The sequence below is a fragment of the Triticum aestivum genome, chromosome 6B (genome assembly GCF_018294505.1).
Source record: "Triticum aestivum cultivar Chinese Spring chromosome 6B, IWGSC CS RefSeq v2.1, whole genome shotgun sequence".
Taxonomy (NCBI): Eukaryota; Viridiplantae; Streptophyta; class Magnoliopsida; order Poales; family Poaceae; genus Triticum; species Triticum aestivum.
Window position 1 is genome coordinate 535,796,405 of NC_057810.1, and position 14,741 is coordinate 535,811,145.

A 14,741-nucleotide genomic window follows, 5' to 3' on the forward strand; every position below is an offset into this window, starting at 1 on the left:
TGGGTCGGGCAATGCTCGAAAACCCTTCAACGAACTTGCGGTAATATCCCGCGAGTCCGAGGAAGCTTCTGACTTCCTTCACATTGCTCGGGGATTGCCATTCAGTCACGGCTTCAATCTTAGCAGGGTCGACTGACAATCCTTCTTCAGTTAGAACATGTCCCAGAAATCCAACTTCACGCAGCCAGAATTCACACTTGCTGAACTTGGCATACAGTTGGTGCTCTCGAAGCTTGTCTAGGACCATCCTCAAGTGTTGCTCGTGCTCTTCTTCCGACTTCGAGAAGACAAGAATGTCATCAATGAAGACGACGACGAACTTGTCCAAATATTCCATGAAGACCTTATTCATGAGATACATGAAGTAAGCTGGGGCATTGGTCAACCCAAAGGACATGACCGTGCATTCATACAGGCCATATCTGGTTACGAATGCCGTCTTCGGAATATCTTGGGGTCTGATCTTCAGTTGGTAGTACCCAGATCTGAGGTCGATCTTGGAGAACACCTTGGCCCCATTGAGTTGATCAAACAGATCTTCAATCTTGGGAAGTGGGTACTTGTTCTTGATTGTAACCTCGTTGAGGGAGCGGTAGTCAATGCATAAGCGGATGGTACCGTCCTTCTTTGCCACAAACAGAACAGGTGATCCCCAAGGGGAGGCACTAGGGCGGATAAATCCCTTCCTCAACTGCTCTTCCAACTGCTTCTTCAATTCTGCTAACTCCTCCGATCCCATTCTATAAGGCTTCTTATAGATGGGTCCCGCTCCGGGTATGAGCTCGATGATGAACTCAATGTCCCGATCAGGAGGCATTCCTGGTAGCTCATCAGGAAAAACATCGGGATACTCGCGTACTACCGGCACTTGCTCCAATCCAACTTCAGTCAGACAGTTGACTTGGTTGGCTTGAGCAGAGGAGGGATTGGAGGCAAACTTAACTTCGACTCCTCGGCCATTGGTCATAGTGACCGTCCGGTTGGCGCAATCAATCAAGCCTTGGTGCTTGCTGAGCCAATCCATTCCCAAGATCACATCCAAGCCTTGTGATTTTAGGATGATAAGGTCTGCTAGGAAGTCTACCCCGTTAATGGTAATCCCGACTCCTTTACATCCTATCTTGGCTCTCATCTCTGCTCCAGGGGTTTGTACCACCATAGGGTTATTCAGGGGTGTAGGGGTCATGCCACTTTTTAATGCAAAACTTTGGGTGACAAAAGAATGCGTGGCTCCAGAATCAAACAAAACAGTTGCGGGTGCTGAATTGACAAGGAACGTACCCAGCACGACGTCCGGGTCTTCCTGGGCTTCTTCTGCGTTGACATGATTCACACGACCCCTGCCATTGTTGGGCAAGTTGCGGGGAGCTTGGTTCCTTGGTGGCATTCCACGGCCTTGTCCCGGGTTCTGCGCATTGGGGCGCGGGGCGTCAGGCTTCTTGTTGGGGCAATTCTTGGAGTAATGCCCTGGCTGTCCACATCCGAAACAAGTGACTTGATTGGGGACGACGCCCTTGCCAGCATTGTTATTGGGGTTGTTGTAAGCTGGCCTGGGGTTGGCATACTGCTGAGGTGGATAGTTGGTGCGAGGTGCAGGAGCTCTTGGCTGCTGATAGGTTGGCTTGACCGGGGCTGGCTGCCACGGGCGAGGCTTCTGGTTGCTGGAGCTACCCTTGCTGATCATCTTGCGCTTACGAGTGTCATCCAAGGCACGTCGCTTGTCCTCAAGCATGAGTGCCTTGTTCACCAGATCGGGAAAGGTTGGGCAGTCACACACAACAAGCGAGTACTGCAGAGTCTGGTTAAGGCCTTCCATGAAGCGCTCCCTTTTGGCAGCATCAGTGCTGACATCTTCAGGGGCATACCTTGAGAGAACACTGAACTTCTGCATGTACTCCTTGACAGTGCTACTACCTTCTTTCAGGGCTCGGAACTCACGCTTCTTGATGGCCATGATTCCAGAAGGGATGTGGGCCTTGCGGAATTCCGTCTTGAAGGTGTCCCAAGTGATGTCTTGCTCAACATGCATAGCCTTGAATCCATCCCACCAAGCTCTGGCAGTCCCCCCGAGACAGTGGGCAGCATACGCCACTTTATCACGGTCCTCAGTGCATCCGACTAGTGCCAGCAGATCCTCAATGGTGCGGACCCAGTCGTCTGCATCCAGGGGTTCAGCAGTCTCAATGAAAGTGGGTGGTGCATGCTTCTTGAACTCCACCAGTGTGGAACGTCCAGGGCCGTGCCCCGCCGGCTGGCGGTTGACAGCCTGAGCAATCATCTGGAGGGCTGCAGTGTTGGCTTGGCGCTCCTCTCGAAAGGCTTGGAGAAGCTGAGCCATATCCATGCTTGGAGGAGGTGGTGGTGGTGGAGTCTGTCCTTGGGCTTGGTCCTGGCTGGCTCCGGCCTCAGCAGAACCTCCGGCTTCTTGCGGCTGGGTAGAGGTACCAGTACGTGTTACAACAGGCATCCTGTTGGAGCGGTCAAGGTCTCATGATTGGGAACAACAATGAGGGAAAGCAGTAGAGATGGAATGCCTAGCAAGGGGGTGGTGTGACACAAATTAAGTAAAACAAAGGCCAGAAGGGCCAAACTCATGCATTAAAACCAAATGGGGAATGTAGTCGTTTACAAGCTCCCAAAGGGAAAGTACGACTTCATCAAAGCAAGTTGAAAGCAAACACAACCTAACATGGTTTCATAAGAACCATTACAAGGACTCGACTTCGCAAAAGGGGTACACGACCTATCCAACCATAGGCTACGAGCTAGCCTATCCTAGTCCTGAACGGAGTCTAAGTGGTGGAATGCTCGGTCGGGTATTCTGGCTCCTCTGGGTCTTCCTCCTCATCTTCATCTGTCTTGGTCTCTTCATCGCTTGAGGAAGCGGGGGAGTGAAGGAGCTGAACACGGCGCTGCTTTGTTGGTGGCGTCGTGAAGAGGTTGCGGTACTCCTTTGCCGTCATACGGCGTGGCTGAGGTGTTCCCTTGGCAGGTGCGACCTGTGGGGGTCGTCCGCCTCGATAAGCTACTGCGGGCTGTCCAGGGGGTGCTCCATCCTTCTTGATCCTGTCTGCCTTCATCTGAACTATGCGGAGGAGCTCCTTGGTCTCGCGGAGTTCCTTTCGAAGCTCCGTCGACTCCGAGGCCAGGTGCTGTGCCAGACTGTCGGCACACAAGCTGAAGTAGGTCTGGAAGCGGAGAGAAAGTCCCTCGTCCATGGGTGGTGCTGGTGCGCTGCTCTCGTCATCACCTTCCTTACGATAAGGCAGGTAACGAGTGGCTGGCTCTCTCGCCATCTCTGGCAGGAGATCCCGGAGGCGAGTCAGCGCCTTGAGGGCAGCAGTCTCCACGGCGAGGAGCAGTGTCGCCATCTGGGGTCCCTCAAAGAACCAGCTCGTCGGGGCGTCATTCGCCCTCACGACTACCTCCACGTGATACTCCCTCTTGGTGCTGTCGACCCAGTGCTCGTGGTAGGAGAAGGTGGGGACTCGAGTGAACTGGCACTTCCTGAGGCTATCCTCAAGAAGCACAGGAAACCCAGTGGTCAGGAAGTCCTCGGGTACGGCGGCCATCTACAAAAAGTGGAAGGGGAAGGGTCAATAAAGGAATGTGACCTATGTTTGGGATACTAACATAAACATAGGTATATGGGTAACCTGGTGGATAGTCTCGCTCTAACTAACGTCCATGCTAACTAAGGCTTCCTACAGTCAGGATGGCTCTGGTACCAGCTCTGTGGGGACCCCGACTCGCAAGTCGTGATCACCGAATGCACGTGTACAGTGATCCTAGAGATCAATGCTCACTGAACACACAGAAGCTGAATAACAAGAGTCTTACATCCATACATACCGTCTTACACAAATAGTGACCAACATGGTCAAGTCTTACATCTATAAAGCCTTAAGGGCTGAACATCAAATGAAACATAGCAGCGGAAATCGTCGTCGATAAGTAGAACCCATGCCATCTGCCTTAACCCTACAGGCAATCTGACTGGGAACGTCCTAGTTCGCATGATCGTCTCCAAAGAACTCTTCTTCGAACTCCGGTTCTCCCATGCCTGGTCAATTAAATAACCAGTGGCAAGCCAATGAGTACTTTGAATGTACTCGCAAGCAACCCATGATTTGGTTCAAGGTACAGTAATGCATGACATAGGTAAAGTTTTGCATAAAGCTAGTTTTGAGTGCAGGACATGTTCAACATCCTATAAAGCATGCATCAAGAGAATTCAAGTAACCATAAGATCTGGTCACAGATATCAACATAAATAGAAAGGGGCACCAACCCATTTATCATAAACAGAGAGGGCACCAACCCATCTCAATCGTGTCAGGTCCTCTGACTTGATCCAAGACAACACCATCATCTCACACACACACCGGGTTTGAAAACAAGTGGACGTAGCCCAAGAGCGGTTACCCAACTGTCCTTGACCGTGGACACGGCTATTCGAATAGTTTTACACTCTGCAGAGGTTGCACACTTTACCCACTAGATCCGGGGAACTTCCGTGTCATCCACGACCCGCGGTACCTTAAGTACCCGGGGTAAGCACCCGATCACTACCTTTCCCTAGACGACACTAACATGGAGTCCACTCGATTGGTAGTAACCCCCGTGCCGAACATTTCACATCATAAAGTTGTGGAGCCTCGCTCCCATTTTCATCACATACCACAAGCACGGGGTACCAACGGTGTGTCCGGTGCCCTGTGAAAACAGTCATGGCCGCCCTACCTGGCACGACCCCGTCCCAAGAGAGAGCACCAACTCTCCCCCGTCACTAGTAATGCGGGCTCCAAGCTAGTATCGGTCTAGGTACTCAATAATGCCCTTTCCCATATAAGGGTAGAGTGGTCGCGCATGTAAGGTTGGAATAACGGTCGCAACTCCGACCAATCCGTTTTGAAAACAACACACACCTTCCTTGGCACACCACTTCGTCATCAAGTGGTCACCCATCTCATCATCTCCCTCGGGCATAGGTGGCACCCGACGGGGTTTTCGAAAAGACTTTTGAAATCACATTGCCTCCTTCACCATGCACAAACCCACCCCATTTGCGTAGCATCTACATTTGCATCCTATCTACTCCCACCGGCATAACCCTCATAAGAAGGTAGGGCCAGGCACACTGCAAGTATCAACGAGGAAGTAATCGTGGTAACCAACCCACGTGGTTCACCATCTCATCATGATTCCGATGCATCGATAATAAAGAGCTAAAAATGAAATGCATATAAAAGGGGTATCATAGTCATGGTCAAAGGGCTGCTTGCCTTGGTTGGCTTGATCTTCAAAGTCTTCAGGCCCTGCTCCTCCTTCTTCCTCAGCTACCTCGTCAAATACGGGATCTAACGTCGCAAGAAAACAACGGGAAAATAAGGCAATAATAAAAACAGAAAAGTCAAAGCGCTCACAAAAATGTCAACTTATTTTTGTAAAATACTAGGAGGAAGGCTAGGAAGGGGACAACTTTTGGTTTTGGTTTTGGAGCAGCAAAATAGGAGTTATGGATTTTCAAAGGCCTATTTAAATGCTAAAAACCACATTTAAATATTTACAGAGAAGAAAAGGTGGTTGGATTTGAGTGAAAGTTGCACCATTAAATAGGTTGCAATATTCTAGGAATTTAGAAATTGGAATCAATGCATTTGGATTAATATTCTGTCCTGTGGAATTTTTGGAAATAATACAGAAAAGGAAAAAGAAAAACGGCGCTGTGCCACTGGGCCAGAGAGGCCACAGCAGCAGCAGGCCCAGGGGGGAAACCCAGCCCACGCGGCCGCCACGTCGAAGGCGTAAAGGCTGAATACGCCTTCGGCCGACGGCGGATCGGTGCGCGCGCGCGCACGTTTTAAACCTGACGGGTGGATCCCACCCGTCAGGGCGTGTGGCTGACGGGCCGGCCCCACGGCGGCCGTCGTCTACCTCCGGCCAGAGGCGACGGCGAGCTCGCCGGCGGCGGTACAGGGCACGGGAAGGGATGCGGAGACTACCGTCGGACTCAGGGGCGAGTCGCGGTTCTGGTGGTGGTGGAGACGGTCGCCGGGGTGGCCTGCTTCGCCGGCGACGAGGTCCCGCGGCGGAGGTGCTTCGGGCGCCGGTGGTTCCGGCCGTTTCCGGCTGCAAAACGAGGGGGAAAGAGAGGGGAAAGCATCAGTGAGGCGAGGGGAGTCCAGTTCGAGAGAGAAAAGGAGCGGAGGAGGCCTGTACCCGCAGATCGACGGCGACCCGAGGCGGCGGAGCTCGAGCTCGATCTCGAGCTCGGGCGGCTCTGGAGAGAAGTGGGTGGTTCCGGGGGTGGATTGGGTGTGTGGAGGGGCGACAGGGAGGAAGAGAGAGGCTCGGGGGCACCTTATATAGGCTGGCCGCGGTTCACCGTAGGCGTGGCCTACGGGCGCCCGCGGGATCGGCTCTGGAGACCGTGGGAGAGGAGTTGGAGCTGTCCACGGCGCTCGTGGGGATGGAGTAGGGCGCCAGTGAGAAGGAGAGAGAGCGGGGGAGGGTTCTGGCGCCCGCGCGTGTGAGGCCGGCCATTGGCCGAGCCGGGCGGCGTCGGGCACGTGCTGCAGGAGGGGAGAGAGAGGGAGAGACAATGGGGACGGCACGGCGGCGTGTCGCAGACGTCGAGACACATCAACTGGCGCGATGGGAAGGCACGAGGCGGTCGGGAGGCGCGGTGTCAACGGTCGGCGCTCTGGCAGGCGCTCCAGAGCGCGACTTTGGCCGGCATCCGCGGGTTTTCCGCGTCGCGCGCGCGTCCTTTTCTGTCTGGAGGCTACAATGGAAGGGGGCAAAACCTGGAAAGAGCCTGGGATGCTCTGGGGTGCAGAGGGGAGAGAGAGAGGCTGGGAGAGAGAAGGGAAGCTGTTGTCCAGAGAGGACAAACGTGATTCCCTCCTTCCTCCACATTGCTTCCTCGGGTAGAAAAGTGTCTAAGTGACAGAGGGGAGTGAGGAGGGGTTGTGGCAAAAAGATGAACTCAAGGAGATTAGTGAAAGTGGCAAAAATAGGCCTTTTAGTATTCTGCCAGAAGGTGTTTGATGGAGTTTTGGGTAAGCTAATGACTCCCACTGGCCAAGATACTCCAAGGGGTGAAATTTCACATATATTTAGGGCCTTCCACCCATTTTGAGCTTATTTGAACAAAGTTGCCAATGCAACTTTTGCAAACCCTAGAAATGGGCAGAAATGGATTTGTGTAGATCCAGTGGAGTAAATCATTTCTCCTTGATGTACCACTTGGTGTGGTGGCCTTATTTGGTCACATGGTCAGGCTCACCAAAGTTGGGGTCTTGGAGAAAAAGTTGGTAGTGCAAAGTAGTTCAAACTTGATTCTGGTCAGAGAGGGTTTTGAGGCACTTTGACCAAGACTTCCTCTTCTCCAACCTGTGCCATTTGGTCCAGATGCATCATTAGACCAATGAAGCATGTCCACCAAGTTTGAGAACATTTGGACATACTTGGCATTGTAAAGTTGATCAAACTTCAGAATGGACAGAGATAGTTTTGAGGGGTTTTGATGGTGTTATCATGTTCTCCAAGTCCTGAGGCTTGGCAAGATCATCTAATATGTCATATGTGACATGATAGAATTTTCCTGGAATTTTTGGAGAATATTTCCTTTGTAAATATTTCAAAAGCTTGAAATATCCAGGAAGGGTTTTAGAGGGATTTGACCAATATTTTGAACATGACCAGGTTTTGAAACTCTTATATATGGACAATATATGTCCTATGAGTTTCCATAAATTTTGTCAAATATTTTTAAAACAATAAAATAATTTTTCCCTATTAAAGACCATTTCTGGCCTTAAGAAAAAGCCTTTAAATAAAATAGTAAAACAATTTTTAAAATTATAGGTTTGTGGTTCCTGGGCATCCTATATCTAATAGGAGTCAAATATATTTTTGGAATGATTTTTACTGCCCTTAATCAAGTACTTACAGTGCAAACCTCAATTCAGGGGTTTTTGGAAAACTAATTTTAGAAAATACTTTCTGGCCAAATTATTTTTGTAAGAAAATTCTATATAGCACTATTCACCTGGCATGGTCATTGGTCAGGAGCTTGGGGTAAGGAGATGGAATTTAGAGGGTAGAGTAGTTGACTTCAAGAAGCACTTGAAAGAAACACAGAGAGGAAACCAACTCCAAATAAAAGCCAAATAATGCAAAAAAAAAGTTTTTGTTGGTCCAAACTTTCATGCTTTAATAATGAAAATGAAATGTTACAAAATGCAGGGTGTGACAGTTTTAGTAATATGATTTAAGTGGACCCCGGGTCCATAGCTTTCACTAGAAGCAATTGATAATGGTGGGTACACAAATTACTGTTGGGCAATTCATAGAATAACACATAGTTATGATGTTATTCATGGCATGATCAGTACACAAGCATTACGTTCATGACAAGTAGGCCGAAACAATTCTACATCTACTACTATTACTCCACTCATCCGCCGCTATCCAACTTGTATCTTACGGTATTAAGTTCATAACAAACAGAGTAATACATGAAGCATAATCACATAATGTAGATAGAATAAAGCAAAACAATATGATCAAACCCCATCGTTTTATCCTTAGTAGCAACAATACAATACGTGCCTCGCTACCCCTTTTGTCATGAGGTGAGGACATCTCAAGATTGAACCTACCACAAAGCACCTCTCCCACTAAAGATAAACCAATCTAGTTGGCCACTCTAAACGGATGGATCGGAGAGAAATACAAAGCTATAATAGTCACATATAACAAAGTTCAGAGATAACTCAACTACTTTCAATGAACAATCTAATCATAAACCCACAATTCATTGATCCCAAAAAATGCACCGCAAACGATTACGTCAAATCGATCTCCGAAAAGAACATTGTATTGAAGATCATATATATATATATATATATATATATATATATATATATATATATATATATATATACAAAGAGAGAGAGAGAGAGATCCATCTAGCTAATGCTATGGACCCATAGGTCCTGTGGGGAACTACTCACACATCATCGGAGGTGCAACAAGGTTGATGTAGAAGCCCTCCATGATTGATTCCCCCCTCAGGCAAAGTACCGGCAGAGGCCTCTAGATGGGATTGCAGAAGAACAGAGCCTAGCGGCAAGAAAATTAAATGTTTCGGGTCTTGCTCTAGGGGTTTGGCAATATTTTGGAATTTATAGCATTGGAATTAGGTCAAACGGAGCCACGAGGGGCCCACAAGACATCAGGGCATGCCTAGCCCCCTGGGCGCATCCTGTTGTCTTGTCGTCTCCTCGTCTGGCTTCTGGTCCTCCCCTGAAGCTTCTAGGGTCCCTCCTGGTCTAGAAAAAAAGTCAAAAAGTTTTGTCATGTTTTGGACTTCGTTTGGTAAGGATTTTCTGTAAAACCAAAAACATGCAGAAAACAGCAACTAGCACTAGGCACTGGGTTAATAGGTTAGTTCCCAAAAATGACATAAAATTGTGCACAAAGCATACAAGATTGAGAATATAATAACATGAAACAATCGAAATTATATATACGTCCGGAGACATATGAGCATCCCCAAGCTTAATTCCTGCTTGTCCTCAAGTAGGTAAATGATAAAAATAGAATTTGTGATGTTGAATGCTACCCATGTCTCATCATGTAATCTTTTTATGGTTTGAATGTTTGAGACACGTTGAAGTAATTAATATCACCATAATAATATCCATGAATACTAGAAAATAATAATTACTATTCAAAATATAGGATGCCTAACAAATGTTATCCATACTCATTAATTATGTAAGAATGGCATGACTCCGTCTTCCTCTATGAATAGTTTTCCAAACACGGTGAACATTTTTAAAATATACAATTTACATTTTTATAATATATGATGACCATTTTTAATTACTCGGTGAACATTTTTATATACGTGATCATTTTTCAAATATATGGTGAACATGTTTTCATAACACGGTAAATAATTTCTCAAACACGATGGACATTTTCTAAATTTACGCTGAATTTTCTTCTAATATACATTGAACGTATTTTCTACAGTAATCAAATGTATTTTTTGTTCATTTTGCTAAACAATCACTTAGTTGACATTTCAAAACAACATTGTATCTTCATGTGTTTTTTTGTGTGCCATTTACCTTCTAGAATTCTTCCCAGGTAAGCATCTTCGTTCTAGAAAAATGAACATCCAAATAGTCAACACATGAATGAAACAGTAAACAAACAAATAAAAAATTGAAACGGTCAGCCGAAGTAGTTAGAAAATTGGAGGAAGCAGAAAAGAAGGGTAAGAAAGTTAATGGCCACAAAATAGTCAGCCTGCCAACAATCTGTCTTAGAGAAGGCTAGTCAATTTGACGCCAATAGGCATCACCAAGGAGGTCTCCAAAAAATGAGACCACCAAATCTGAGTCTTTTTGTAAAAAGACTACTAAAAAGACCTAGTAGGGTTCTTTGCTTGTGAAGCAAACCTATGAGAAAAAAAGGAAAACAAAATTCTTAGTTTTGAGTTGATGGTGGACTTGCAACTAAGGAGGAAAAAAAGTCCTAGTCCAGTTGCAAGTCAAGGGTGGAACTGGGAAAAAAGGATTAAGGGCCTAGTTGCATGTCGATGGTGGACTTGCAACTTGGACAAAAAAAAGATTCGGGGCTAGCTCAAATGGTTGACTTGAAAATTACGAAAAATCTTGGACCTATTCCGAGTCAATGGTGCACTTGCAACTGATGCTGAAAAAAACTCGGGCTCAATTATGAGTCAAATGGTGGACTTGCAAATTGGGGCAAAAAAGATCAAAGTGTCGAGTTGCATGTCATGGTGGACTTGCAATTGCGACAAAAAAGGGGCAACCCAATTAGGAGTCGATGGTGTATTTTCAACTGGGATAATAAAAGGGTCAATCCTAGTTGTGAGTTGATGATGGACTTGCAATTGGCTGCAAAAAAACCGGTCAAAGAGCTTGGTGCCCCCATGTTTTGTTTTGGTAATTGATGACAATCCCTATGGACTAATGTTTGGCTTGAGTTATATTTGAAGGGTTTGTCCATATGCATTACTTGAAGACCATTTGTTGGTTTCACGGCTATTAGAAGAAGATTATGTGTAGACCAATGTGCCACTCAAGGAATTATCCGAAGATTGGTCATGCAAGAGTTGAGCCTATTGCAAGCATGCATGTCTTGAAGAAGATTGTGTGAACATTCATGTTTACCTTAAAGACATCATCTTTATAAAGAGAGAAGATAAGATACAAGGTTGACCAAGACTAATTCCAAGAGTGATTCAAGTTGATCAACACACTAAGTGTAGAAGATGTACCGAGAGGGATTAAGTGATCCCATGGTATTGTAAGCATTGGCCATTACACTTTGTGTATTAGCCCATGATCTATGTGAGGTTTCTTTGAGGGTTATGTTTGTTTTCATGGGCGTGCATCAAAATGAAGATCTCATATGACCCATGGAGGATGACATCAAGTGTGATCATCATCATGATTGCGTTGTGCAAGTTCAAGTGGAGCATCATGAAGAGATCACATGCTTGAAGTTTGGCATCCATTCTCATGATAATGGACATGTGAAGATATGCCTAAAAGAGCCTCGCACATAGTGGAGTATGGGGAGCAATTCACTAGTCTTCATCAAGTCAGGGCAATGAAGAAAAGCGGTCCAACTTGAGGAGGTCAAGATTGTCATCATCTAGCTCAAGTGGATTATGCGCAAGGCAAATGTTTGATCTTGACAGGTTTTATATTTTACCGGTCTCATGTAGTTAGTTGGGAGACTAGGTTATAGGATTGATTGCCGTACTATCAAGAGGGGCTCTCGAGTGAGTAGCTTGATCATACCATTCATTGAGAGATCAAACCATTGCATCCTTGGCATCACCTTTATTGGTTCTTATTTGGTTTTTCTCTATGTGATGTTTTAGAGTTTGTGTTCGTCTTCTTGTGAAACTCAAGTTCATCGAAAACAAAGTTCGTATGCATTTGTGTTTTTGGTGTTGGATATTTTGCTGATTCATATTTGGGGAAGGTTATCTTCCTTATCCTATTGGCATTTCTTCTCCATTGCTAGTTCTTTCGGATAGTGCTTGTCATCATCTATCCAACAAGCTCAAGTTTGCTGATTTTTGAGTTCGTTTGCAGAAGTTATGGCAGCTTTGGTCTTACTTGAGTCTTCTATTTTGTTCTGGTATTCCTGATGGTAATTAGCGGTAGTACCGCTTGTGCGGTACTTCTGTTGGTGTGCCGCGGTTACTACTAGGAGGGTCCCTGTTACCCTTCAGGAATTATGGATAGTGCCGCTTACTCCTAGCGGTAGTACCACTTGTGCGTACTTCCGCTGGAGTACAACATGCACTACTATGGATTTCTCTATTACCCTTCTGGAATTCAAAGTAATACCATTTGCGCCTAGCGGAAGGACCGCTTGTGTGGTACTTCCGCTGGAGTACCAAGCACACTCCCATGGAAGTCTATGTTACCCACCGACTAATTCGCGGTAGTACCGCTTATCGAAGGCGATAGTATCACTCTCATAGTACTACCGTGCCAGTTCCGCGCCGGTCCTCAGTGGGTCTAGGTGACTACCCTATAGTTAGCTGTAGTACCGCTCCCCTGAGGGTAATACCATTTAAGGCAGTTACAAAACATAATGGTTGGATTCATGGGGTCCTATAATAGGGGGTCTTCTTCCCCAATGACCTGAATGGTTCTTAAGCAAGCTTTTCCTCTATTGTTGACCTCCAAAAGCTTAGCTTTCTCTCTATTCCTCCCATGATTCTCGCATATTTTTAAGGGAGAAGAGAGAGGAGACCTTGTGGATCTAGATCTTGGAGTTTTTTTTTTGCGTTTTCCTTGTTCTTCCTCTCATATTCCTCCATAGCTTCCGTTGCTTTGGTGGGATTTGAGAGTGTGGGACTTGAGCACTTTGTGTGTCCTTGTCATTGCATTAGTTGCATCGTCTGAGTTCTCCATGTTGATATGTGGAAGTAAAAGTTGAGAAGCTTATTACTCTTGGGTGTTTGGGCACCCTAGAGCTTGCGACTCTTAGGTGCTTGGGCTCCCTAGATGATTGGCGATGTCGCAGAGCTCAATCATTGTGGTGTAAAGCTCCGAGCAAGCTTCGGGGTCCCCAATTAAGTTGCAGAAATTGCCTTGAGCAATTTGTATGGGTTCGATGACCGCCCCCAAGGGTCACCAATTGTATGGGTTTGGTGACCTCCCTCAAGGGCCTCTTAGTGGAATCACGACACCTTGCATTGTGTGAGGTCATGAGTAGAATATGGTGGCCCTAGTGGCATTTTGGGGAGCATTGTGCCTCCACACTGCGCTAACAGGGATTAGCATCCGCAAGGGTGTGGACTTTGGGATACATTGTCGTCTCCACGTGCCTCGATTATCTCTTACCCGATCTCTTTTCTTATACACTTACCTTGTGATAACCTTCGCACTTGAAGTTGTATATCTTGATATCACTTAGTTGTTTATCTTACTTAGCATAAGTTATTGGTGCACATACTTGAGCCTAGTATATTTAGGTTTTGTGCTTGACAAATTAAAGGCTAGTTTTATTCCGCATTTGTTCAAGCCTAAATCATAATTGTTTTAAAGCGCCTATTCACCCTCCTCTAGGCAGCATCCACGTCCTTTCGACCGGGCCCAGTTGCGGGTTGAGGGTGGACTTGTACTTGGGAAAAAGGTCAGTCACTCAGTTGCATGTCAATGGTGGACTTGTAACTAGGACAACAACAAAGGGTTAGGCCCAGTTGCGAGTTGTAGGTTGACTTGCAACCATGACAAAAAAAGATCAAAATCGTAGTTATGAGTCAAATGTTGTCTTGCAGGTAGGATAAAATAGGAGTGGCTAGTTGCGACTTGATGGTTGACTTGCAACTGGGCCAAAAAATACTTAGTGCCTAGTTGTGAGTTGAAGGTGAACTTGCAATTGAGGCGAAATAAAGTGAGGCTGAGTTGCAAGTTAAGGGTGGACTTGCACTAATGCAAAAAAAAGAGTCGGAACTAGTTGTGATACAAAAGAAACATCGAGCCTAGTTGCATGCCGAGGATGGACTTGCATCTGGAGAGAGAAAAATGTCACACCTAGTTGTGAGTCAAGGATGCACTTACAAGTGAGGAAAAAAGGATCAAGTACCTAGTTGCATGTCAATGTTGGACTTGCAACTTGGACAAAAATAGGGCCGGGCCTAGTTGTGAGTCGTCGGTTGACTTGCAACTGTGGCAAAAAAGGATCAAGATCCCAATTGTCAGTCATGGTTGTCTTGAAACAGGGATAAAAGGGGTGGACTCAGTTGCGAGATGATGGCTAACTTGTATCTGGGACAAAAAATCATCTCCTAGTTGCAAGTAGATGGTGGACTTGAAACTGAGGAAAAAAGTCTGACCCAGTTGTAAGTTAAGGGTGGACTTGCAACTAATGTAAAGAAGTGTTGGGCTCAGTTGTGATACAAAAGAAATATCGAGTCCAATTGAGAGTCGAGAGTAAACTTGCAACTGGAGACAAATAAAATGTTGAGCCCACTTGCAAGTTAATAGTGGTCTTGCAACTCAGGCATAGAAAAAAGTTTGGCCTGAGTTGCAAGTTGAAGGTGGACCTCTAACTCAGGCAAGAAAAAAGGTCGCACAAAAAAGGGTCGCACAAAAGAAAGGCGTCGGATCTAGTGAAATAGAAAGGGGAGATGAAGAGAGGGGGAATGGGCATAGGAAAAGTAG